Genomic DNA, 26,157 nt, shown 5'->3' with positions numbered 1-26,157 from the left:
GTACAGATTGGGTCTCTGCAATATCCATTATCATATTTTACTGATATTTATATTTTTATACACCATGTAAATTTGTTGTCTAATTTTGACTTTTAACTTTATTCTATTTATTTTTATTTTCTTTATTATTTCTTCTTCAAATTTTTCTTTTGTCCTTTTTTAACTTATCCTGACATGAGAGATGCCAAAGAAAAATTCCGATGTACCGCATGTGCAAACGGCAATAAAACTTGAATCTTGAATCTTGAACAACACTGGGCAGGCCACTAGCTTCTGCTGCTCCATTCTGATGCATCCACTTGTAGACTACTAAATCCATGTGTTTTTGTTTTCCTCGTCTGAGCCAAAAAGCTGTCTCAAAACTGTACGACTGGATAGCTCCAATATTCTTCACCATTTTGGGTTGCACAGAAAACGTTAGTGTGGGGCTATGAGGGGCTGTAAGCTAGAAGATTTTTTGATTTTGAAATGGTTTATTTCAAGCAATCAAATAAGAATAATACACAAAAACAATACAATCATCAGTTATACGTTCATACAATGACGAATCAAAATTAGACATTTTAATAAATATTGCTTGAAAGAAGAGCGTGTAAACAGAGAGTTAGAGGGGCGAGGTCCACAACCTAGAGGCAAATTTCTAAAGTCACTCTGCAGAAACGATGTCCTAGAAAATGACCGTTTTTTTGTTTAGTCTGCTAAAAAACGGCATGATCGGAATTAAAAGACCACTGGGAACGCTTCAACGCTCAAAAGATGATCGGGTGGGGCTTGAAGTTCAGTCTCATATCTAATTTGCTTTAAATCAAACAAAAATCAAAATTTCCACTTGCATGAGGCACTTAATCTTGTAGTTCTTAAGATTTTCATGATGTCTCAATTCTAAGAGTTGTCTAATTCATTTTTTATCAACTACATTGACATAAGTACTGAATAAAATGCAGCTTGTATACCTTACTTCTTTTGAGGTTATATTCAGTATAAATCATGAAACCTGCCGATTTTAGATGTGAAGACTTTAACTGTAGCAGCTCAAAGAACAGCTAAAGCAGAGGAGTCCTCTCACCTTTATCTGACCCTAACCTTTGAACTCGGATGACATCAGACTGACTTGAAAGTGTCCATTTTAGAAGTTTTTTTATTTATTTTCTGAAAGGTTTTCATGTTGAGCTACACATTTTGTGGAGAGATAAAAGTCACTTTAGAAGATCCAGGGGTGAAAACTAATTTTACCTCTTGGCCTGACCGCTACCACTTCTACAACTGTTCTTTTGGGCTTTTTCCCCTTCAGGTGTCGCCACAGCGAATCAGCTTCCTCCATCTCACCCGGTCTTCTGCATCCTCTCCTCCAACACCAGTCACTTTGTTTCCTCATTGCTCCATCTCCACATCATCAAAGAGACTAAATCCTTCCAACAACCTTAAAATGAAACCGCGGGTTTTTGTTGACGAATCTGGTGCCGATCGCAGACTTCTAAAACGCAGTCTTTTGTTCTGGCAGTTTGCTGCTGTTCGCTCAAAGTCACCTGAAACAGAGCACAGGAATTATCAGGGGTTTGTCTTCGCCTAGAACAACATGCGCAGAGGCAACCCTGTTCTGGGAGTACCCGCTCAAAAGTGGCACCAACCATATGGCAAACATAAACAAACGTAATTTCTTTGCCGTTCACCAGGGAGCGTGTAACTCTTAGCTGTGTTCATTAGCCCCAGATGAACTTTGAAGGTGAGCGGGAACGTGGCACAAGAAGATTCCAACAGGGTTTAATTCATCTGCCCATCCGGCAACAATGATTACTGTGGAATTGAATTATTGTTTTTCTAATTATAAACTGTGAAATCAGAGTGGGGGCCGCAGTCTGCTCCTCACTCCTCTGAGAAAAGTGAGTGATAGAGTGTAGCTAAATGAGATTAATGGCGTGGCGTTTCTAACTTGGCCGTGAGTTCTTGTTGGCAAAAGAAGGTTGCTCCACATCTTAAAACCAGAAGGATTCAGGAAGCCATCCCACTTTCCTCCTGAGCCGCTTAAATGAGGACGTTTTCCTTTAAGTCAACACATCTGCTGGTCAACTTTTTTGAAACGGCAGATGTGTCTTTCCCCCTTTGCCAAACCACCTCTGTGAATGAGTGAAAGCTGAAGGGCTGTGCCAGAGAATGAGGTGCCCTTCCTGACACAAGCCTGTATTTTATCCGGACTGGGGAACGGCACAGGGAGACCCAGACTTTGGCTCCCTTATGGCTACATAGTTAGGCAGTAGTGTGAAGGGTCTTGGCCAAGCACCCACACTGGATGAAGATCATAGCGGCCCCTGGGAATGGAGCCCTGGTTTCCCATGTGCCAGTCCTTCGTGCAGCCAAATGAGTCATCCAGCTGCTAAATTGCAGATGTGTGTAGTTTTATGAATCCCGTCAAGCCCGTTTTATCCAGAGATCTTTGCGGCAGTTCGACCATATTTAACTCAGAGCTTTACGACAATAACTCAACCGTTTACACAATTAACGTAAATCAGCCGATCCTAATGTGATGAAAAGTGACTTTGTCCTGTTATCGAACACTTTACCAATAATTTACTGGTGTAAAGTGTTACTCTTTATGCAACGTAAAGTGTTGCATTACAATGCATAACTGATAAACACTTTGCTAACACTTTACGTTAGAAAATTTGTGAAAGACTTTATGAAAGACGAAGATACTCTGATAGTTCAGCCTAAAAACCGACAAGAGGGTAGGAAAAAAAAAGTGCCTGACAGGTCTTGAAAAACTGTAGGTAAAATAGTTTAACAGCCAAAGATTTGGTCGTCACCTTTAAGTCAAAAGACTCCATTTGACTGCAAAGCCGGACAAAAGAGGAACTTTTTCCTAATCCAGCACTAATATAGATCCGACAGTGACTCTAGGGAGAAGTTTATGTTGGTCCAATCAGGTTAAGACAGCTTTTTTTCCCCTTTTATAAATGTTTTTTCCCTTGTATTTAACCCTTTAATATTGGTGCGTTATTGACAATAGAGTTATCGTAACTCTTGAACTGTTTCTGCGGTTCACGTAAACCAGCTGGCTCTGACGTGGAGACTTTTCTCTGCATCAGAATCATCTGATTCACGTTATTTGGTGAATTTGTAAGGACAGTTCCGAGAGCGTGCGTTATTTAGGGGACATGAACAGTTAAAGGGTGAGCAAAATAAATAAAAATTGTATTTTCTTGAATTTATTTAACTTCTTTTGAAACAAAAAACCTAATTATGAAGGGGAGAGCACTTTTTTACTCTGTATCCTATCAGCACTGAAAGCCACAGCCCCGCATGCAACAGTAAGTTTATCTAGAAAAGTTTATTTTTTCCTTGATTGCAAACCAATTTACATTCATCCCGTCAAAGCTCATTTCAAAGATTCTCTTTTGTTCATAGTTTGCAACTGAGAGGTGAGATACGTTTAACAAGCTCGCTCGTTCCTGCGTCGTCTATGAATCTTAATGATGCCGAGGACACTAGTTGTCTCAGTAATTGCATCTTTGAAGACAAAATGCTTCGCGGAGAATGCGAAGTCTTTGGAATGGTAATTAAAAGAGTGCTGCTGAAAAGCTGCGGAGGGATGATTAAGGCAGGGTGGCTCCTCTGCCGACAGGCTGAGGAAGGAGAGCTGTATTGACAGGAGTGTAGAGGAAGCATCGATAACTCCTGCCACCGGAAGGTCAGGAAACGTCGACGCAGAAAAAAAATAAAAACAGGAAGGACAGGGAAAAAAAAGGAGTGTATAGCCCCCTTCAACTTTGGAAAAGAGCAAATGGGAGGTCAAACATCAGCGACCCAAATTATGCAGATGATGACTCGCTCTGACCACCTATTAAAGGACCCCTCACCCATTTGAGCTACAGAGGTTAAGAACGTCTAAAAGCCTCTAAAAGACTGAAGTCTTTTCTCATTAGAGAGTCACTTTGAGAGAAAAATGATTGAAATTTAAAAAATAAAACTAATTCTCTGCCATAGATTTGTTGAAGCACTCACCGTAAAAGTTAAACCAGATCTGTGAAAAAGTCTCAACAGAGAACAAAAAGATTTCATCCATTTGGTGATTAATATAAAAAAAGAAAAACGTTAATTCTCAGAGAGGCTTCAACACCTGAATCATTATTGAAATGAAAAGCCTGAAACTGTATGTCTCTATTTTGCTTATTTGATGTTTCCAAAGCAGTTTTATTACCTTCGTATCTTACCACTAAGTGACCCCGCCTCCCTCACGTTCCAAATAGGAAGTACCTGCTGGCTGCAAAAGGCCAAAATCCCATAGCCTTCTATTGAAAAATAAACAGACACTTTCTATTTGTCAGCATAACCATTCTTGCACTAGCTTTTTTTTAACTTGTTCTTTCAAAACCAATTTTTCATGATGTTTTTTTCCGTGTGTAATAATGTCTTGATTTCACAGGTTTCAAGGTAGAACAAAGGGACTCGCAGCTTAAGAGCTGCTCTGTTTACACAGGTATTGTTCTCCAAAACTAAAAAAGCTCAAAGCTCAGCACTGGACCCGCTGCAGTTTGCATATCGACCAGGCATCGGGGTGGATGACGCCATCATCTACCTGCACCATCGGGCCCTGTCTCACCTGGAGGCCCCTGGGAGCACTGTGAGAGTCATGTTTTTTGATTTCTCCAGTGCTTTCAACACAATTCAGCCATCACTGCTGAGGAGGAAGCTGGAGGTTGCAGGTGTGGACCAACATCTCACTGCTTGGACCATCAACTACCTCACAGACAGGCCACAGTTTGTGAGGCTGCGTGACTGTGTGTCTGATGTGGTGGTCTGCAGCACGGGGGCACCTCAAGGGACTGTTCTCTCCCCATTCCCGTTTACCTTGTACACATCAGACATCATCTATGACTCCCACCACTGTCATCTGCAGAAGTTCTCAGATGACAGTGCCATTGTGGGCTGTGTATCAGGGGGGGATGAGCAGGTGTACAGGGGGGTCATCTCCGACTTTGTTAGCTGGTGTGAAGTTAACCACCTGCTGCTTAACACCAGCAAGACAAAGGAGCTGATCCTGGACTTCAAGAGGTCCTCACCCTCACAGTCACCGGTGAACATCCAGGGTTCAGACATTGAGGTCGTGGACACATTTAAATATCTGGGTGTTCACCTGAACAACAGACTGGACTGGTCCAACAACACGGATGCTCTGTACAGGAGGGGCCAGAGTCGCCTCCACCTGCTGAGGAGACTGAGGTCGTTTGGCGTGTGCAGACAGCTGCTGAGGACCTTTTACGACACTGTGGTGGCCTCAGTGGTCCTTTATGGAGTTGTGTGCTGGGCGGGGGGCAGTGCAGGCAGAGACTTGAAGAGGCTTAACAAACTGGTTAGGAAGGCCGGCTCTGTCCTGGGCTGCACACTTAAGTCCATCGAGGAGGTGGCGGACAGGAGGATGTTAGCTAAGCTGACATCAATCATGGATAACCCCTCCCACCCCATGCACCAAACTGTAGAGGCGCTGACCAGCTCCTTCAGCACAAGACTGTTGCACCCTCAGTGTAAGAAGGAGCGCTACCGCAGGTCATTCCTCCCCACAGCCATCAGACTGTACAACACCGTGTCAAAGTGACACTCCACGGTCCCAGGGGTGTTTTTCTGTTTAGTCATTGATTCATTTACTTTTGTTGTAGTTGTTGTTTTTCAATTTTAAATTGTTTTTTGTTCCTACACAGTTTTTGTTTTTGGTGTGAACTTCATTAGTTATTTCTGTATTTTGGAAAAAATTTGTAATGTTTTTTTACAGTTTACATGTTTTGCAGACTGCATGTTTTTTACACTTTTGCAGCTGTATTTATTTAATATTTCTTTCTTTATTTAATAAGAATCTCATTTTTGATAATAGTTTTTCATAATAATTTTAGTAATATTTTTAATTATCTAATATAAATGTCATTTGTGATGTCCTTTATTGATGTTATATTATATAGATTATTTCTGAATGTCGTTTTGCTGCCACAGAAATGAAATTTCCCCATTGTGGGATTAATAAAGTCATCTATCTATCTATCTATCTATCTATCTATCTATCTAAAACGTGGCAACAGAGATTTCAGTCCGTCGTCCTCACTTAGCACAGTCGTCTCCAGTTGGCTCGCTGCCTCATCAGTGACAAGCAGGGATCTCAGGCAGTCAGTCTCTGCATTCAAGGATCGATGAGAAAAGTGATCTGCGGTCGTTTCTGCTGCAGGTCCTCAAACGGTGAAGTCAAGTTTCCGTCCGGTTGCACAAGCATTGTCACGTGCTGCAGGGTTTTCATTGTGACGGCAGCCTTCTGCTGTGCGCTCCACAAAAAAGGAAAATGGGATAGATTGCCGTATTGAAGGTGCATTTTGAAAAGTTTGTTAATAAAGGAGAACACACTTTGTGTCAGATCAGAGATCCAGGTTTAGTTTATCCAGGTGTGAAAGCATGCCCACTAAAAAAAAGCCAAATCTATGAGCCAGTTGGGGTCTGAAATCATAGGATACGTTTTGTTCTTTTCTGCCCTAAACAGTTTGACTGCTTCCAAAAGCTCTTTTAATAAACATAGCGACGTGCCATTCCATTCTATAAAAGTAAGAATCTTCCTATTCTTCTAGAAATGTCCTGTGTTCATCATATTTAGCTCCGCATTTTGCCATTTTGACCATGAGGGTAACAGTCTGCACACACATGAAATGTTTACTTAATTTTCCGGCGTTAAGCGTAACCCGCGCAGATGATTGGCGGTCACTTATGCGTCCTGAGCAGCATCAACACTCACTTTGCCAAATTAATTTTATTAATATTATTATTTATTTGTTTTTAATACACTGAGTGTGGTTTAAGATGGGAAAAAACGAAATATGATAAGAGGCAAAGAGCCACATCCTTCTAGGCCGAGACCCACGTGTTTTACTCCCCTGGGGCCTCATTTATAAAACTTTGCGTAGGATTTGCGTCAGAAGTGGCGTACGGATGAAACATAGGACGTGCGTACGCACAGAAATATTCGGATTTATAAAACCGTGCTCACGCACATCCTACGCATCTTTCCCTTTATAAATCACAACCGATTCTAAATGCAGTGCAGCTTTTGCGGCTTCACGACACGCCCATAGTTGCCCATAAATAGTCCGTGAAACGCCCACAAATTAATATTTATGGCTTGCTAAATCATGGCAAACACAGAGGGGAAATCAAAAAAACGTAACTTCACTCAATGTGAAGTAGAAGTTATCTTTGGCGAGCTGGAAAAGAGGAGAAAAGTGTTGTTTGGAGGGCACAGTGTGGGCATTACTAATGCCGAAAAGGCACGTGAGCGGCAAACGGTGGCAGACGCCGTAAATGCTGTAGCCTCACAACCTCGGACCGTGGCCGAAATAAAAAAGAAATGAAATAAATGATCGGACATCAAAGTCGAGGCAAAAAAACGTCTAGCGCTGCATCGGCAGAGTGTGTCCGCCACGGGGGGGGGTGGGGGGGTGGGGTGGGGGACCGGAGCTGACCCCTCTTGATGAGAAACTGGCCGCTATTATTGGGGAATCCCTATTAAGTCCCCCTTATCGGCGTCCTCCTCCGTCTCAGTCACGGAGGGGACGCCGACGCGCCGGGGTCAGGCTGACACAGGTAAGAGAAATAATTCAAATGAATGCAGTCAAGTCACATGTATGCGGGCTACACAATTACAGATTATTAATATAGAAAAATTTTATTTTAGCTGCTGGGTGTTCCAGCGGGGCCAGTGGTTACGATGCTGCAGCTGAGCAGCCGTCGGGACCCAGCGTCTCCACGGCACGCGGCTCTCAACCCTCCAGCAGTGGACGCGTCCTCACCGATCCAGTCCTTGAAATGCAGCGGGAAGTCATTAGTTCAATCAGAGAGGTGGCCAAGGAGTTGGGCGAAATCAAGACTGACTGAAATAAACTGCACGATGAGGGAATTCTTAAATAAATAATATTTTCCACACCTTTTGTTGTTCTTCACAAGCGACGCATCACTTCCAAACGCTGGCGCACAGCAGCATTTGGCTCAAATGCGTGGGGATGGGGTTCAGGGTCGGGGCCAACACAGCAATCGGCGCCAGGGGTGTAGAGGCATGTTTTTAAGCTGTGCCACATTGTGTAGCACAGCACATGCCGGCACGATTTGGCACACACTGTCACTTTCACGTGTTTCTTCCATCTGCCGACGGTGTCGCCATTTCTCATTTCACCCGTTTTTGTGCGTACGCCTGGGTCAGAGCTTGCGTGGAGGACCGCACATTTTCCCGTCAAGTTTGCTTTTTATAAATCTCAACTATTGCGTAGAGAGTGGCCTACGCCTTCTTTTGTGCGTACGCAACGTTTATAAATGAGGCCCCTGGCCTTTACCATGCCTTTCTTAAGCCTTTTATAGTAATTAATATCCATGAAGATGATAATGCATTACCTTTGGCAAACTAAAGAACAAGCTTTTTATTAAATACGAGTTATTTTCACAGCTCATTTTCCTACCCGGAACTAAAACAACTTCAACTCTAAGGCCCCGGCTTTCGTTCCGTGTGGCCCCGCCCATTTATGACAACATGGATAGACAAAGAGCCACTTTTTAGAGGAACACTGTTCAATGGATTAAAATACCACTTTGTGAGGAATGAACATTATAACACACTTAAAAGCTCATAAATTGATTTTGCATGATATAGGCTCTTTAAACAAACATGAGTGAGCCCTGCTTGGTTGCGAACAGAATGAAAGAGTAATTTTCCAGAGGAAGATGTTCATCTAATTTACTTGGGTAAAAATGTATCAAAAAACTTTTTTTTAAATTGTTTTTCCCTTATTCCTTTAATCTTTCAACGGAAAATAAATCCACAGGTTCTTGTTACGCATTGTTGATACAGCTAACCAACTTTACAGACAACAAAAAAGAAAGGAAAAGAAAATGTGCTTAAATGTTGATCATTTTAAAAAGACTATGAATATACTTTTGTTATGATTCAAAACCTTTTTTTTTAAATAAACATTTTAAAATTCTAGAGTTCATGTGAAAATAAAAACAATAATACAAGCAGGAATGACAGCTTTGTTTCGTCTAAAAGATTTCTTCAATGCAGTTTTAGAGTTTTATAAAAACGTATTTTTGATAGGTTTTTTTGAAAACGCAGTTCATTTAACACAAGTACTGGTGCAGCTTGAAGAATCTCAGCTGGATGAACTAAGGGTCAAAGGTCATTTTTAATCAGATCTTCCACTTACCCTCTGTATTGACTCCTGGTGCACATCCCCAGTCTGTCCAGTCCCAGAGAAGGTTCAACTGACTCAACCAGAGTTGGTGATTAATTCACTTCATAAAAAGGAAAACACAAATATTAAACGCGTACAAAACTGGCTCCATCTCTAAATTTAACACCACAAAGCTGCATAAACACACGGCGGGCAAGCTCTTAAACACATGTCAGTATTAAACCATAATGGAATAAAAGTCATTTTAATATTTAAAAATATATGTATTAAATGTGCATATACAATATGCTTACTTTTTATGTAAAATATTTTTAAATTAGTTTATATTCATTCAAGTATAACAATAAATGACTTTATGCAAAGTTCAAACAGCGCTTGAGATTGTGTTTGAAAGCTTATCAAATCCCCCTTTTTTTCTCCCAATTCAGTCCAAACAGCATTTGGACAGAACTACATGAAATAAACACATGCATTAAAAACATGGTCAGAAGTCAAAATGACAGCAGTCAAAGAAACAATCAGAAATAAGTCAGTGTGTGAACAAGGAAGTACCGTATTTGGCCAACATTAAGCTGGAAGTTTTTCGCTGTAAAAATATAGTGACAATAAAAATCTTTGAAATATCCAAGGCCTACACTCAAAACAATGTGCTTTACTGGTTTTCCTCATAATGGTAATGAAACCAGCTAAAGCAAAACCAACTCTATGCTTTTCTGGAATGTGCTAGAGCTTGATGATACAAACTTAAAAACTTTACAAACAAAATGTGACGTAACAGCAGCTGACCTGACAAAGAGGAAGGGAAGAGCAGACACTGAAATCCACTGAGGGTGATTGGCTAACAGAAGACAGCTGTGGCTGATCAGTAATGCAGCAGGTGAGACTGTGACGGCAGAAAAGACAAAAACTGAAAACGGAACATGAACCAAAGAAAAATGAACGAATGAAATATGATCATGTGTCACTTCCGACATTTTAAAGAAAAAAAGAGACATGATTAAAAAAAAAACAAAAAAACAATATATTTCTTAAAGGGAGTCAAAAGAAAAAAATCTTGATAAATTTCTACCCCCATGCCCTAGACCAAACTTCTTACCATAACCAGAGCTCCCACCACCTGTTCCTTCTCTACTATACACTCTCAGTTAACAATTGCAATCAAACATATAGTAGTAGGTTTAGGGGATGTCATCTGGACTTAGTTTTAAAGTTAGAAGACGTTTCACCTCTTATCCAAGAGGCTTTGTCAATTCTGAATTAGCTGGTAAAGGAGCTGGTATATATGCGCTCATGGGGGAGGAGTCAGACGTGAAAATGAATGGTTTTGTCCACTTAGGCTACGTTCACACTGAAGTGCTTAATGCTCAATTCTGATTTTTTGAAAAATCCAATTTTTTTGCAAGGCCGTTCACATTTCCAATTAAAGCCGAACTTTTGTGATCTCCTGTGTGACCGTAAAATGATCCAGAAGTGACCCGCATGCGCAGAATAGTACTCAACGGTGAACGACGTCACTCATTGTTTGCTGAAATAGCTAACGTTACCAATGGATGTCAACAACAGTGTTGTCAACAGCGGAGCTCTTTTTGCATTATTACATTTATTTTCACAAAGGAGCCAGCAAAATTACAATCTTATCGTTTTAAGAAGGCAATGGAGCCAGGATCGTCTGTACCCACTGCTGTGGAATGGGGATGTGTATGTGCTGGGCCGCGCGCGTGTGTGTAGGAGAGAGGAGAGAGCGCGTGCAGGGAGGTGGGGAATAAGGTGGGCAGTGGGGGCGCGCATTCATGTTGTGTGTTACGGAGGAAGGAGAAGGACAATAAAAGAAGGCTTCCCCCAGAATAAATGCCATTGACTCTTTCTTAACCCGCTCTGGAGAATCTGAGGGTCCGAACGGGGAAGTGAACCCGAAAGAGGATCCGCCTTCGACCCTGGAGAAGCCGGTCTCCCCCACGGTTCCGTCTGACCACAGTCGGAAAGGAAAAAAAAGTAATTGCGGGAAAGGTTCAACACCACGCTCGGTTGCCGCCTGGTTACGATAACAGCCCTCGAGGTTGGCCTGAATAGAGCTGTCACCTCAAATATTATTCCAATCGGTGACCCCGCTTCCCTTCCACTGACTGGTCTCAGCAGCATCGTTCGCCATGGATGATGTTTATGTTCTCGTTCCTGCCTACTTCAATGCAGAATTATGACTTTTGTAGCGTATCGATGACATACGGGTCTGATACATGTGGCCTGGCCGGTCAGACGGCGGTCGCATTTGAAAAGATCTGATACGTATCAGATTCAGGACCACATACCCAAGTGGCCTGGGTCGCTTTTGACAATATCAGATCTGTGTCGTTCAGACTGTCATGAAAAGATCAGATCCAGGTTGCATAGGGGCAAAAAAAAATCGGAATTGGGTCGTTTCAGCCTACAGTGTGAACGTAGCCTTAGCCTACATGGTTTCAGGTCGTTAAGAGTCCTTTGTCCTCAGATGGGGGTTGGGGAGCCAGTGACTCCCTCCCCAAACTGATCATCAAAATGAGCGCATATATACCAGCTATTTTACCAGCTAATTCAGAATTGACAAAGCCTCTTGGATAAGAGGTGAAGCGTCTTCTAACTTTAAAACTAAATCTAGATGACAGCCCCTAAACCAAATACTATGATGGAATCAACCTGGATGAACGAGAGTCTAAATAGATAATCACACATACTGCATAGACACATATACACATAGAAACATTTGACACCCATTTTTTATGTGAAAAACACCTTTTTGTTTTCATTTAAATCCTTTTCCAGCCAACACAACCAAGTCCACCCCCACAATATTTACAGATATGTCACAGGTTATTAATATTTTGTCATTTGTACATATTATCAATAATCATATTTCTCAAAAATCAAAGATAACTAAAGTAAAGAGCACAATTCTAACACAAGTTATCAGGCTAGTGATGCGCCCAGCTAAACCTTTTGAGACTGATGCTTAATAATAAAAGACCCACTCTGATGAAAATGGTGTTTTGGTTTTTTTAACACGTTCATATGGCATTTTTCTGATTTCAGAGGACATATATAAAGGAAAAAAAGGACCATAACCACATTTCTGAGCATTTCTCTTTTCAAATTATTATGAATCAGGAGCAGATAAAAAAATGCTGTATGAAAAGATCGTCTTTGTGAAAGTGAACACACTATTTTTGACAGCCGGCGTGACATTTGCGTTTGGGCACGTTCCGTGTCCAGCCACTTTAAGGCGTGGACCTTAACTTCAATCTAAATGAGTTTCATACGACACAACGAAGTTGAATGAATAATTGTTTCATGTGTTGAAGTAGCTTCTATGTGGACACGCCCACTTGACATCAAACTAGTACTTAAAAAGATGTAGAGAATTCAATAAATACATATTAAAATATCACAAAGAAAATTATACTGTTTTTTATTTAATTTGATGTTTGCAGAGAACAAGTGTAAGACTAATATATACAAACTTTTAAAAACTGTTTGAATATAAGTTTCTATGCATTGATTTTAATTTATAAATTGATTTTTTAAATGTTATAATAAATAATAATTAGGTGGTTTTTTCCCCCCACTCTTAATATGATGTGTTCGTGTGGTGTTTACATTTATGTCTACCTCACTTTGCTTGAATATAACATTCTTAAAAGACAATCAGTCTTTTTTCTTCTTTCTTTTTTGAAGTTTTTGTCACTTTGGACCACAAATTTTTGATTTGAGTTGATCTTAAGTCTTGGAATTACAATTTGATTTAATTAATATAGTTCATCTTTTAAAAGTACTTTTTTTCATTTGTCTTGACATTTAAGATTTCACCATTTCTTTTTTTTTGGATAAATGCTCATATTTGTAAAGTAAACTGAATTTTAATGAAAGTTTTTCTTCTCTTTCCTGTCTTCCCCTTGCCCTCTTTTCTTTTTTTCTCCAACTTTTACCCCCCCCCCCCACACACACACACACAAACACACAAAATATACAGTATTTTGGCTTTATATAGTGTTTGTTTGTTTTTTGTTTTTTTCTTCTTTTTTTAACTTGTCCTGTCCAACAGCTGGGCAGGCAGATGAGAGCTGACGGTCTCTTGTGTTGGACATATTTTACTTTAACAACAGGGATTATTAATCAAACCAAAGGTATGTCTGAATAAGCCCCTTTTGTAATTGAGGCCAAACTTTATTAATTTCAATCAGGTTTAAAAATCTTTAGTGTTGGACCGGACGGAAAAGGAAAGAAGGGAAGAAGAGAGAGGGATGTTAGAGAGAGGGGGTGAGGGGGTAAGAGGGTGATAGTAGGAGGGGGGGGGGATTAGACCATGAAGCAGCATAAAGCAACAAGTTTATTGGTTGTTCATCATTACGGTAAGTTTCAAATGTCCACATGTCAACATGTGCACAAAACAGATAGTGTTCACACACGCATACTTATGCCTTTAAACCAACTAGTGTGAAATATTTCAGTCATTCAATCATGCAAACTGTTAGTGCAAAGGTGAGCTAACACCTGTGCTCAGGTGAGTGTTTATGTTCTTCTAAAATGGATGGTGGAATGTGAAAAGAAGGAAGGAGAGCGCCCAGCCATCCCCACACCAAGACCCCCGCCGCATCAGCAGCGGCAGCCGGAACCCCCAACGCTACACGGCAGCAGGCAGGCAGGGAACAACCGCCCCCCAGGCGACCCAGCCCGCCACCCAGGCCAGGGCCAGCAGGACCGCCGCGAGGCCCCCAGAGCCAGAGAGCAGGGAGGCACGGAGGGAAAGAGAGCGCCGCCCGAGCCCAACCAGGAGGGCAGCCCCCCGCCGCGCCGGGAGAGCCCAACGTAGGGCCCCACCCGAGAAGGGCGCCCACAGCCCCAGACGAGCAGCCCACCACCCCCCAGGAGTTCTGGGCATCCCCCCGCCCCAACCCCAGGTACGAGCCAGGACCCCCCAAGGGAGACCCGCTCCACACTCCAGGCAGCCACCCACCCGGCCCACGGTTATATAGTGTTTGGTTTTTTAAATATAATATAAAAACTATAACAGAAAAATTTATATCATCACTGATACGAAAGACTATTACAATACTGGTGGTGGAAGGTGCTCAAGAAATAAAAAACTGAAATGAAAAGGAAAAATAATAAAATGAAAAAGATTACTGATGTAATCGCCATCAGTCCTATTATAAATACCAGGCACTTAGTACAATCATCATGAGGGGTCACATAAACAACAACCAATGACCATATAACCATCAGCTGTTGAGTTTTAAGGAAAAAATGGAAAACCGTATCTTGGTATTTGTTATTGGCTAGCATGACCTCTACCAGCTGCTGCCCCCGTGGCAGTGGGCAGAGCCGAGGATGTGGAACCGCTTGCAGCAGGTAATGATGAGACGGGGAGACTGTACCAACCGCCTATTCTCATATCCGTTGGGGGTGAAAACCACAGTTGCTGCATTGGGCCTCCCTGTCTCACAGCTGCTGCCAGTGGACGGCATTCCTCTTCACGCACCTAAATGCTGACTTATGCTAGAAACCCTATAGGTCTTTTTTTGGTTCTTCCATTCCCAAATTTTTTGTTGCTGTGACCATAAAACTGGACTGTACTATATGCATCAAGCTCCATAATAGAATACACAAAAAAAGTTTTAGAAAAACTTATGTAAGAAGTTTTAGCAGCAGTGAAATCTGTTTTAAACCAGACTTCCATCCATCCATCCATCCATCCATCCATCCATCCATCCATCCATCCATCCATCCATCCATCCATCCATCCATCCATCCATCCATCCATCCATCCATCCATCCATCCATCCATCCATCCATCCATCCATCCATCCATCCATCCATCCATCCATCCATCCATCCATCTATCTATCTATCTATCTATCTATCTATCTATCTATCTATCTATCTATCTATCTATCTATCTATCTATCTATCTATCTATCTATCTATCTATCTATCTATCTATCTATCCATTTTTTTTGATGCCGCCAGTGAGCAGTGATTGGTCTGAGTCAACGTTTCTTGAGTATTATCAGTTCTAAATGTGTCATCCTTTAGTCGTTGATTTAAGATTCTGTCTCAAAAAGAAGCTTTTCCTTGTAGGCTGGTTTTCATATTTTTCAAACGTTGATCTTTTGAACGTTGAGTCTTCTTGGGCCGCAGAAAACATTGTTGGCACACCGCATGCTCTGTCATTCAAACCAGAGCAATAACGTCTTCATATCTGTTATGGTCTGTCAGGAGACCTCTGCCATTTCATCCCATTAATGCATGTACACCATTAACCTTGGATCTCCTCTGGGATTTGGATGCTGCGCTCTGATCATTTCTCTGTAAATTATTGATCTGAGAAACATGAGTTCATATCCTTTATGTATTGCCTGCTTGCTGTTTTTAATTTTTTCCGACGCTTTAGATGCAGCACAGATTTCCATTTAAAATTTTGTTTATGAAGCTGAAAAGAAGTACAATGTTCCCCCCTCTTATTTGGGTTTCAAAATTTGCACTTTCATGTATATGCAGGGTTTTTATCCCTTGTGCTATCTTAGATGATCCCACCCTTACTTTGATGTGTTCTCCCTACCATGACAAAAGTGGATAAAGGTGGAAAGATTTCATGTAATCCATGGACACCAGTGAGGTTCACAAATCATTGAAGAAAAAAGGTTCAGCACACTGTCTAGTGGGTCTAGACGACCCAACTCCCAACGTTATAGTGCCTAGGATAGCACAAGGGTTAATTTCAGTCACGTGACTCTTCCAGGTAATCACAAAAGCAGACAACAACTCAAGATGCTTTTATGAGATTTTTGCATCCAAAGGAGGTACTTCAGGGGAGGAGGGGAGCGAAGATGAAGAGCACGCCGGCCCGTCGGCTGCCTTGTCAGCTGCCTTGTCAGCTGCTAAAGAATATTTTACAGCAAAGAGGACCTGGTTCTACCGGTTCCTGAATCGCTATAACCAAAGTTTGTCCCTCTGGATGGAGAACAGGCATGAGCTGACTCAGAAGTAGTCAGAAAATATCCTGATTTGTGGAGGACGATAATGGTGGAGAATAATTATCATCCGGACTAAGTGTTAGTTATGGATGAAACCGGCCTCTTCTGGAAGAAGATACCCTCTCACATTTAACTGATGAAAGAGGAAGCATAGGCTCCTGGTTATAAGGCAAACAGACAGTGTGACACTCCTAACCTGCGTTATAAAGTAAATTGCTCTGAAGAATAATGAAAACAACTCTTTGTGTTGAGAAACATTCCAATGTTCTTTAATCAATGTTTTATAAAAGTTCAGAAGTGTTTCAGAGGAGTTTTTGATGAGTAAGGCTCAGGGAGACAGACATTCCTCGCCCACTGTCAAAGCCATGTCACATAGCCACTTTATACATTTTGCGCATATTACAAGGACAAATATATGTGGAAAAAGTGAGAAAAGTTGTGGTTTCACAGATGTATCATGAATGAATCACAATAAAACCACGGAAGAAAGACAAAAAAAGCCAAAGAATCTGTGTGTGCATATCGCAAACATTACAAACAATTGCTTAATTCTCAACTGACCAAAAATTGTGAACAGCTCAAAACCAAATTCACGCAAAGACCCGTATGCCACAACCTTTGACAAACATCAGCGCACATTGACAAATGACAAATACAAAAAACCCGAATAAATTAGATATATCACGTTTGGATCACGAAAGACTGAAATTTTATACTTGAAAAAATTGCAAAACATACGCAGTGGTTGTGTGACACGGCCTTCAGTGAGGTGCGCATGCTAGTCCCTTACTGACTCTACCCAAATGCTGCATGCATAGGGTTGGCACATGATACGTAATGCCACATAATCACATAAAATACACTTTATCGAATTGTTGAGTAGGAGTGCCTACTTATCAGTTTAGTATAGCACTAACAGGCTTTTTGCGCAATGCGTAGAGTTTGTGGGGATTAAAATAAAAAAAAAAAACCTTTACGAAAAGCTTGCGTCTCACCTACTACAGCTTTACGTGTTGTATTACTATTCGCTATAACCTGTTGCCAGCAGCGTGCTTGTAGATAAAAAAATGTGCATGAACATTTTGGCTATGCAGGCTCCCTATTGATCTACAACCTTGATGTTTGGTAGGGTATTGGTACACGTTTGACAGTTTTTCCCTTTGCAGAGAGCACCCTGTCCCCCTAAGGACAGTTGTGACAAAGGCTTTAATTCATGTCTTTGATTACTCCAAAGCATCAAATGCAGCGATTAGTCAATCTTCAGGTTCATGTCTACTTAGTCCTAAACATTTTTGGTCTTCTTTAGAACCGATGAAAGGTCAGCAGGAGACAAATCCTGTCTTGGCCCTTCCCCTCTGTTTAGAAAAGGGTTATCATTTAATGTTTTGTTTCTCTGACCCCGCTCTGCTTCAGTCACCATTTGTCTGCCGTTTGCCATGCTGCCCTTTCATTAGCTCCAACAAAGACCAAAACTATGGCACAACCGCGGCCTACGATCCTGTGATGGAGCCAGAAGGGATTACAAGAAGAAAGGCTTTTCACCTTCTCCGGTTCTCCTCTTTGTTCCCCTAATGAGGCCATTCAATTTCAGGAATGTGGGTGACCCACCTGGAGGATGTATGAGGGTTTGAACCCAGTACCACTGAATGGATGAATGGTGAAACATTTCAAGCAGAGAAGCCCATAAGCCTCGACTTCAGGTTGTCAAATCTTCACTGACGCTTGATTTTATTAAAATGATCTTTTAATAATACAATCTTTGCACAGATAATAAAGTGTTTTAGTATTTACTGCCTCTACATCAACCTAAAATGTTTGTTTATGTCTTGTTGAGGTGAACAGGGGTTCCGTAATATTTTCTATGATCTTTTCATTATGCATTACAAGGTTCTATTGTATTTTCTATGTTCTTGTTATTATGTTATATTTAATGGATTCTATTTATGCATGTATATTGTACTGCAGACATATGCTTGACTCCTGCCCTCAGTAGTAGATAATATGTGACGAGGTCACCAGTAGGCCTGTTTTTTACTTTTGGTCTCCGTTTTCTATCTGTACTGGAGTGTTTATGGAGCCACAACACCTGCAATGCAGACTAGACAAAATCACACCATTCTAATGACGTATTTTGTATGTTTTCAACTTCCCGTTACTGAATAATAAAAAAAGCCTTTTTGCATTGAAGACGGAGAGATTGGACAGCCACAGAGCCTAACTGGTCGTGTTTCTCCACCTCTCCCCTTTTGCAAAAGGTTTGAAAATTCATGCAGACTCTTGTGTGTCTTTTCATTTCCCAACTGCACATTTCATTTTTGGACGTCCTGAACCACCCGAATCTGCGAAGGCCGGATGGGAGGCCAACAGTCTCATACGTCTGATAACAGGCTAAGGTACACATTTTTTTAAACTGCAATGTGGAAACAAATATTGGTGGCTTTATAGCAAGAATTTTAAAATATAAATATTTGATTTAATGTTTAGGGGTGGGTAATTATCCAACCTCTCTGGCCTCAGCACCTAGGTGGGAGAATTGACTGTCGAGGCATCACTCCCAGCAAGCAGCAGATGACCTTTACACCCTACTTGCCAATTTTAACTGCACTTAGTCCTGCTGGCCCTGGCCTGGGTGGCGGATGTGATCGCCCGGGGGGCGGTTGTTCTCTACCTGCTGCCGTGTGGCGTTGGGGGGCTCTGGCTGCGGCAGCTGCTGCGGCGGGGGTCTTAGTGTGGGGATGGCTGGGCACTCTCCCTCCTTCTTTTTGCATTCCATCATCCCTTTTAGAAGAACATAAACAATCACATGAGCACAGGTGTTAGCTCACCTTGACATAAATAGTTTGTGTGATTGAATGAAACGTTTCACACTAGTTGGTTTGAATGCATAAGTAAGTGTGTGGGAACAGTATTTGTGTTGTGTAAATGTTGACATGTGGACATTTCTGGAGCCAACAGGTGTGTTTATAACATTTGAGTGTTGGACAGGCCCCGCCCCTTCTAGATTTGTATTACATCTGAACCTGACCGTATTGATAAACATCCATAAACTTGTTGCTTTATGCTGCTTCATGATTTTACCCCCCCCCCCTCTATAATCACCCTCCTATCCCTCTCTCTCTAACATCAATCTCTCTTCTTCCCTCCTTTCCTTTTCCTTAGGGTCCAACACCAAAGATTTTCAAATATGACTAAAATGAATAAAGTTTGGCCTGGATTACAAAAGGGGTTTATTCAGACATACCTCTGGTTTGTCCGAAGATTCATAACCCCTGTTGTTAAAGTAAAGTATCACCAACACTAGAGGCCTTCAGCTCTCATCTGTCTGCCCAGCTGTTGGACAGGACAAGTTAATAAAAAAACAAAAAAAACAATAGGCGGTTGGTACAGTCTCCCCGTCTCATTATTACCTGCTGCAAGTGGTTCCACATCCTCGGCTCTGCCCACTGCCACGGGGGCAGCAGCTGGTAGAGGTCATGCCAACCAAGAGAACAAGAATGTGAAATAACAAATACCAAGATCTTCCCAGCTGTGGACACTCAACTCATCATACCTACTGCCTTCATAAGGAGATCCAGCATTCATCGCCAGTTCGTTGCTCTACGGTGCTTAGTCTGGTCGCTCATGTATCTCGTTCATGTACTTATGTCTCACGCTAATCTTGTGCTTACGCCTCGCCTACAGGAAAGATCCTCCACGAGTGTTCACCTGGTTTCCATCTCCAGAGCTAATCCTACGCCACGACTCCGTCTTGACTATTATCCACGCCAAGTCCTCCAAGTTTGGCCTCTGCGTAACACTTGTGCTATCCTATGCACTTTAACATTGGGAGTTGGGACATCCATCTAGACAGTGCTCTGAACCTTTTTTCTCAGATGATTTGTGAACCTCAATGCTGTCCATGTATTACATAAAGTCTTTCCACCTTTATCCACCTTTGTCATGGTAGGGAGAACACGTCAATGGAAGGGTGGGGTCATCTAAGATAGCACAAGGGTTAAACCCTCCAGCCACGCCACAGCCTAGCCTCCCATACCACATTTTACCACTCTTCTCTGAAAAATTTCATTTAAATTTCGTTTACTTTACAAAAATGAACATTTATCCAAAAGTAAAAGGCCAAATCTTAAATGTCAAGACAAACTTGTAAAAGATTAATTATATTAATATTATTATATATGTTATATCTATATATTATAGATATGGACTCCCCAACAAAAACACACTTGGACACAACCAAAGCCTGTTGTTTTGCACATGTTGGATTAACCCTTGTGCTATCCTATGACACTTAAAATGACGTGTTCTCCCTACCATGACAAAGGTGGATTGCTCCTCCCCCTGCAAAAGAGTGCAGACGCTTTTTTCCCTGCTCCTGCTGCTTCCTGCTTTATTTGCTTTTAATCATTTAATTAATCATTTTTAATCATTTTACTTCTTCCACACATCCTGGAATATCAGACTGGTCATCCTTTTTTGTGACTTCTACCTATACAAATCAATATTTTTGACAAGCCAGCGACATGTCCGGAAGAGGAAGAAAAACAAACTCCCACTGTGAACGCTGTCGGATCTACCAACAAGAAATAAAAGAGCTACAAACACGGATATTTACTTTGGACTGAAAATGGACTTCACAAGACCCTTCCAGTAACATCGGGTGGTAAGAAGCCTGCTCTTACCACAAACGAGAAGAATAACAGTGACATAGACTTGAGTGATGTTGTGTCCTTTCCAAAACTTTGTGCGGAGGAACTCTGTGTTAAGCCAAAGCGTAAAGATGACAGAACATCCGAAATAAAGCTCACAAACAGATTTTTACCCCTAACACAATGTGATATTGAAGAACACAGTGAAATTGGACCACAGAGAAGGAGTCATAATGTTGGCAACAAAGCACAGGCAGAAAGAAAATCTGTGCCAAACGTCAAGGTCAGAGATACGCTGCTGCTTGGAGATGGCGCTATCAGTGGAGTCAGCCACAGAAGAATGCAAACTTTATGTTGCCCAAGTTCTACTGTTCCAGTGATTACAGGACTCTTATCTAAAGTCTTGTACCAAGGAGTTAAACGAATAATCATCCATGTAGGTGCTGTCGATATCAGAAAAGAACAGTCCGAACGTTTGAAAAAAGACTTCATCAAGTTATTTGAAGAGATTGACAAAGTAGAGGTTGAAGCATTCATCAGTGGACCTCTTCCTAACATCGATGGGGTGTCACTCAAGTTCAGCCGTCTGTTTCAGCTGAACAATTGGCTCTCCAGAGAGTGTGCTTCCAGAGGATTGCATTACATTGAGAACTTCAATACATTCTGGAAGCGAAAGGACCTTTTCATGGGAAGAGGCCCACACCTGAACAGAGGTGGAGCAAGAGAGTTAGTGAAGAACCTCCTCCACGCTCTGGGGCATAGAGGCCAAGGCCCTGAAAAGGCAGTAAGGAAGGACCGAGCCAGTGTCCCAGGAACCACAGCACAACGGCAACAACAACTACCTCCACCAACACCGGTCAATGACTTGGATCCGGCAGCACCAGCACCACAACCACCTCCATCTAAGGACTCACCTGCACCAGCACCACAACAACTACCGCCAGCTAAGGACCCAGCTGCAGAACCACAACAACAACCACCAGATTTGGCCCCAGAAATTCCACCATCTGACCAGCTGTGGGCGCCCCCTGCTACATCTACTCCCAGTGAAGACTCACTTTCCTTTTCGTCCCCCCCACTTTCACCCATGGCCCTACCTAGCCATTTTGATAGCCTCATCAAGTCAGGAATTAAGATGGCTCCCCTAACACCTGTGAGCCTCACACCACACAGGAGCTCTCCTACCCCTCCAGCGCCCCCTCCTTATCCTTCACCCAAAGTCCCTCCAACACGTCCTTCATCCAAAGCCCCTCCAACACGCCCCCTCCATCGTTCACCCAAATCCCGTCCAGCTCCCACTCCTCCCGGTCCATCACCCAAACTACCCTCAACTCAACCTCTCCTGCGCGCCTCTAGACGTGCTATTCCCCGGAGCTAGGATGAAACGGGCCCCCAGTGTCCTAGGAAAGGTAATGTCAAACTGGGGCCCTGTGATGAACAGCTTCCTTCTGGTGCTATACCTGTAGTTGCACCACGTAGAATGCAAAAAAGGGCAGTTAGACTGTCCAATCAAAGAAATCTAGTTCACATCCATTGCAAGAAGGTTTTGACCAGTCCCAAGGAAACTAATCTCAAACTTGCTGCACTCAATGTCAGATCTTTATGCAACAAATCATTTTTAATCAATAATCTTATCTCTTCTTTTAATCTTGATTTTATGTTTTTAACTGAAACATGGCTTGACAAAAACACAGGAAACATAGTTCTAGTCGAATCAACTCCCCCCAACTACAAACATGAATCGGAAATACGAGAAAATAAAAAGGGTGGAGGCGTTTCTGCACTGTTTAGAGATAATATTGCAACCCGCAGACTATCATTTGGTGTGTTTTCATCATTTGAGTATGTGTCCTTTAAGATTGAGTTAAAACAAACTCCTCCCTTACTCTGCATAGTTATGTACAAACCTCCTCAGCACAGCCAAAGTTTTATTGATGATTTCACTGCAATGCTCTCAGTTGTGTGCACAGACTTTGATGGTCTAATCATTACAGGTGATTTTAATGTTCATGTTGATAATGTCAATGACAGAAATGCAAAAGAGCTCAATGCTGTCCTTGAAACCTTTGGTCTAATTCAGCATGTGAGTTGCCCCACCCACAGCAGAGGGCACACTCTGGACCTGCTCATCACAAGGGGGGTTACTATTTACAATGTCAGTGTGGTTGATGTCGCCCTCTCTGATCATTTCTGTGTATTCTTTGACCTGTCTGTTGCTCCCAAACCACCGCCTGGCCCTGCAGTTGTCCAAAGGAGACAAATAAATGAGAGCACTAGGGCACAGTTTGTAGAAATGATAAACCCTGAAAACGTCTCTGGTGCCAATGTTGATGAAATGCTGAATTCTGTTACTTCTAGCATCTTGAATGTTCTGGATGCCATTGCCCCTATGAAAGTTCAATTGAGAAAACATAGACAGAAAGCTCCCTGGAGGAATGATGATCTAGTCAGGGCACAGAAACAACAGTGCCGCAGAGCCGAGCGAAAGTGGCGCAAGTCAAAACTCCAGGTTCATTATGGAATATATAAGGCGGAGTTGTACGCTTATAACCAGATCTTATGCAGAACAAGGGAAAGGTACTTCTCTGAAATAATTGGAAGTTGCAGCAGCAACTCTCGTATCCTGTTCACAACAGTAAACAGATTGACTAACCCTCCAACCCAGCTACCAATAGAATTGGTTTGTACACCTAAATGTAATGAGTTTGCTGTATTTTTCAATGACAAGGTTCAGGGCATTAAAAAAGCCATCAACTCCACAACACATATAACTATCGAACGGCCACCTACTCACTCTAAGCTGACTCACTTTATACCTGTCACTGACCAAACTGTCCAAGAGACCATCACCCGTCTGAGCTCGTCTACATGCTGCCTTGATGTGTTACCCACTAGATTTCTAAAGTCTGTCTTGAACAGCGTGTTGCCATCAATTACTCAAATAGTTAACATGTCTCTTCAATCTGGAATATTTCCAGAGGCCTTAAAAACTGCAGTCATTAAACCCCTCCTGAAAAAGAGCGGTCTTGATCCCACTGTACTGAATAATTACAGACCTATCTCTAATCTGCCATTTTTAGGAAAAGTCCTTGAAAAAGTTGTCTACCAACAGCTCACTGACTTTCTCTTATTAAACAATTCGTTTGATGTTTTCCAGTCAGGTTTTAGACCCCATCATAGCACAGAAACTGCTCTTATCAAGGTAACCAATGACATCCGCCTGAACACTGATGATGGAAAAGTCTCTGTCTTAATCCTGCTAGACCTGAGCGCTGCCTTTGATACTGTTGATCATGGGAACCTTTTGCACAGACTCCAAGACTGGGTTGGCATCTCTGGATCTGCCCTAAGTTGGCTCAAGTCTTATCTAGTAGACAGGAAATATTTTGTTGAAATTGGGAGTTGTGTCTCAGACTACATGGGCTTGAATTGTGGTGTGCCCCAGGGATCGATCCTGGGACCCCTTCTGTTCAACCTCTACATGCTGCCACTAGGGCAGTTAATACGCAGTAATAATATCTTATCACAACTATGCAGATGATACTCAGATCTATGTGTCACTGACAACAGGTGAATATGGGCCGGTGGATTCTCTCAACCACTGCCTCCAACAGATCAGCGCGTGGATGCAGAACAACTTTCTCCAGCTAAACTCAGACAAGACCGAAGTTATTGTTTTTGGCCCACAGAAACAAAGAGAAATTGTCAGCAGCTACCTCCATTCTCTGTCTCTTAAACCCTCAAATCAAGTCAGAAATCTAGGGGTAATCATGGACTCTGACCTGAACTTTAACAGCCATATCAAGTCAGTAACATCAGCGGCATTTTACCACCTGAAAAACATTGCCAAAATCAAAAACATAATCTCAAAGCGAGACCTGGAGATACTTATCCATGCATTTGTCTCCAGTAGGTTAGACTACTATAACGGCCTGCTCACCGGCCTGTCCAAACGAGCTGTAAAACAGCTTCAGTACATCCAGAATGCTGCTGCTCGAGTCCTGACCAAAACCAGGAAGTATGATCACATTAGTCCTGTGCTCAGGTCTTTGCACTGGCTCCCTGTACCTCAAAGAATAGACTTCAAAGCAGCTCTGCTTGTGTACAAGTCTCTCCATGGCCGAGCACCAAAGTACATCTCTGACATGTTAGTGCCATATGAACCATCTCGTACTCTGAGGACCTCAGGGACCGGCCTCCTGTTGATTCCCAGAGTCAGAACTAAACAAGGGGAATCAGCGTTTCAATATTCTGCAGCTAAAATCTGGAACAGCCTCCCTGAAGTCGTAAGACAGGCCTCTTCTGTGTTCATGTTCAAATCTAGACTTAAAACATTTCTGTTTAGCCGTGTATATGACTGAAAGGTCCTATCTGCACCTTTCTTTCCTTCCTTTCTTTTTAAATCTTTTTTTTTCTTCCTTTTCTTTTAAAGTAAATTTTATGTTGATTATTTCTATGATGTATTGTGATTTTAATGCATTTTTCTGTTTTGTGAAGCACCTTGAATTACTTTGTGTACGAATTGTGCTATACAAATAAACTTGCCTTGCCTTGCCTTAAGGTGGAAAGATTTCATGTAATCCATGGACACCAGTGAAGATCACAAATCATTGAAGAAAAAAGGTTCAGCAAACTGTCTAGTGGGTCTAGATCAGTGTTTTTCAACCTTTTCTGAGCCACGGCACACTTTAACCTTAAAAAAAATCCCGCGGCACACCAGCATCCAAAAAAAAAAAAAAAAAGGAGAAACTCATGGTCTGTATTGATCTACAGTCCCTCCGCAATCTCACATGCATTTTTGAGATAATTGTTACAGAAATAGCTGGAAACTGCAGCTGTTTTTTTTTCTAAAAAATGCAATAAAAGTTAAGTTAGAAGATTTAAAAACAGATTGATGTGTGTTCGTTGTTTCAAGACGTTTAACAACAGATCTCCTTGTGCGCTGTCAATCTTATGACCCAATGCATCATGGGAGATGTAGTGCATAAAACGGCTGGAGATCGGTTTTCGGAGCTTCAGTGTTTTGTTCACTTGTTCCACGGTCTGATACCGGATTCTGTGCAAAGCTACACCGCTAAAGACGAGCTTTAGCTGCTATTTTTGTTAGAACTGAGCGACTTTACGAGCTAAATCGGGACAAGGAAGTGAAGACTTTAACCACGTCTGATTGGTCAGACTGATGACATGTGATTAAGCTCCCCAAGAATGATTGGTGGAGACAGTTAAAGGGACGGGACTTTTCCAAAATACAGCCGAAAGTGCAGCTGAATCGCGGTACTGTACAGTCATTCTTATCAAAAT

General features: G+C 42.0%; 1 protein-coding gene across 2 annotated transcripts in view; it reads right to left on the bottom strand.

The window, feature by feature from the left end:
* cntn4 (contactin 4) overlaps positions 1-10,435 on the bottom strand; it is a 277,378-nt gene extending 266,943 nt beyond the window's left edge. Inside the window, exons 1-2 of one of the 2 annotated variants that reach the window (XM_078947538.1) lie at positions 9,993-10,435; positions 9,219-9,306 (exon numbers count right to left, since the gene is read on the bottom strand). The gene's annotated coding sequence lies outside the window, so the exon portion shown is untranslated. The other variant, XM_078947537.1, reaches the window with a different exon arrangement.
* Positions 10,436-26,157: the final 15,722 nt, after the last annotated feature.

The sequence above is a fragment of the Oryzias latipes genome, chromosome 5, assembly GCF_053564925.1.
Source record: "Oryzias latipes strain Hd-rR chromosome 5, Olatipes_Hd-rR_3.1".
Lineage (NCBI taxonomy): Eukaryota > Metazoa > Chordata > Actinopteri > Beloniformes > Adrianichthyidae > Oryzias > Oryzias latipes.
The sequence above is the reverse complement of the archived record's forward strand: the minus strand, read 5'-3'. Positions and strand labels throughout refer to the sequence as shown.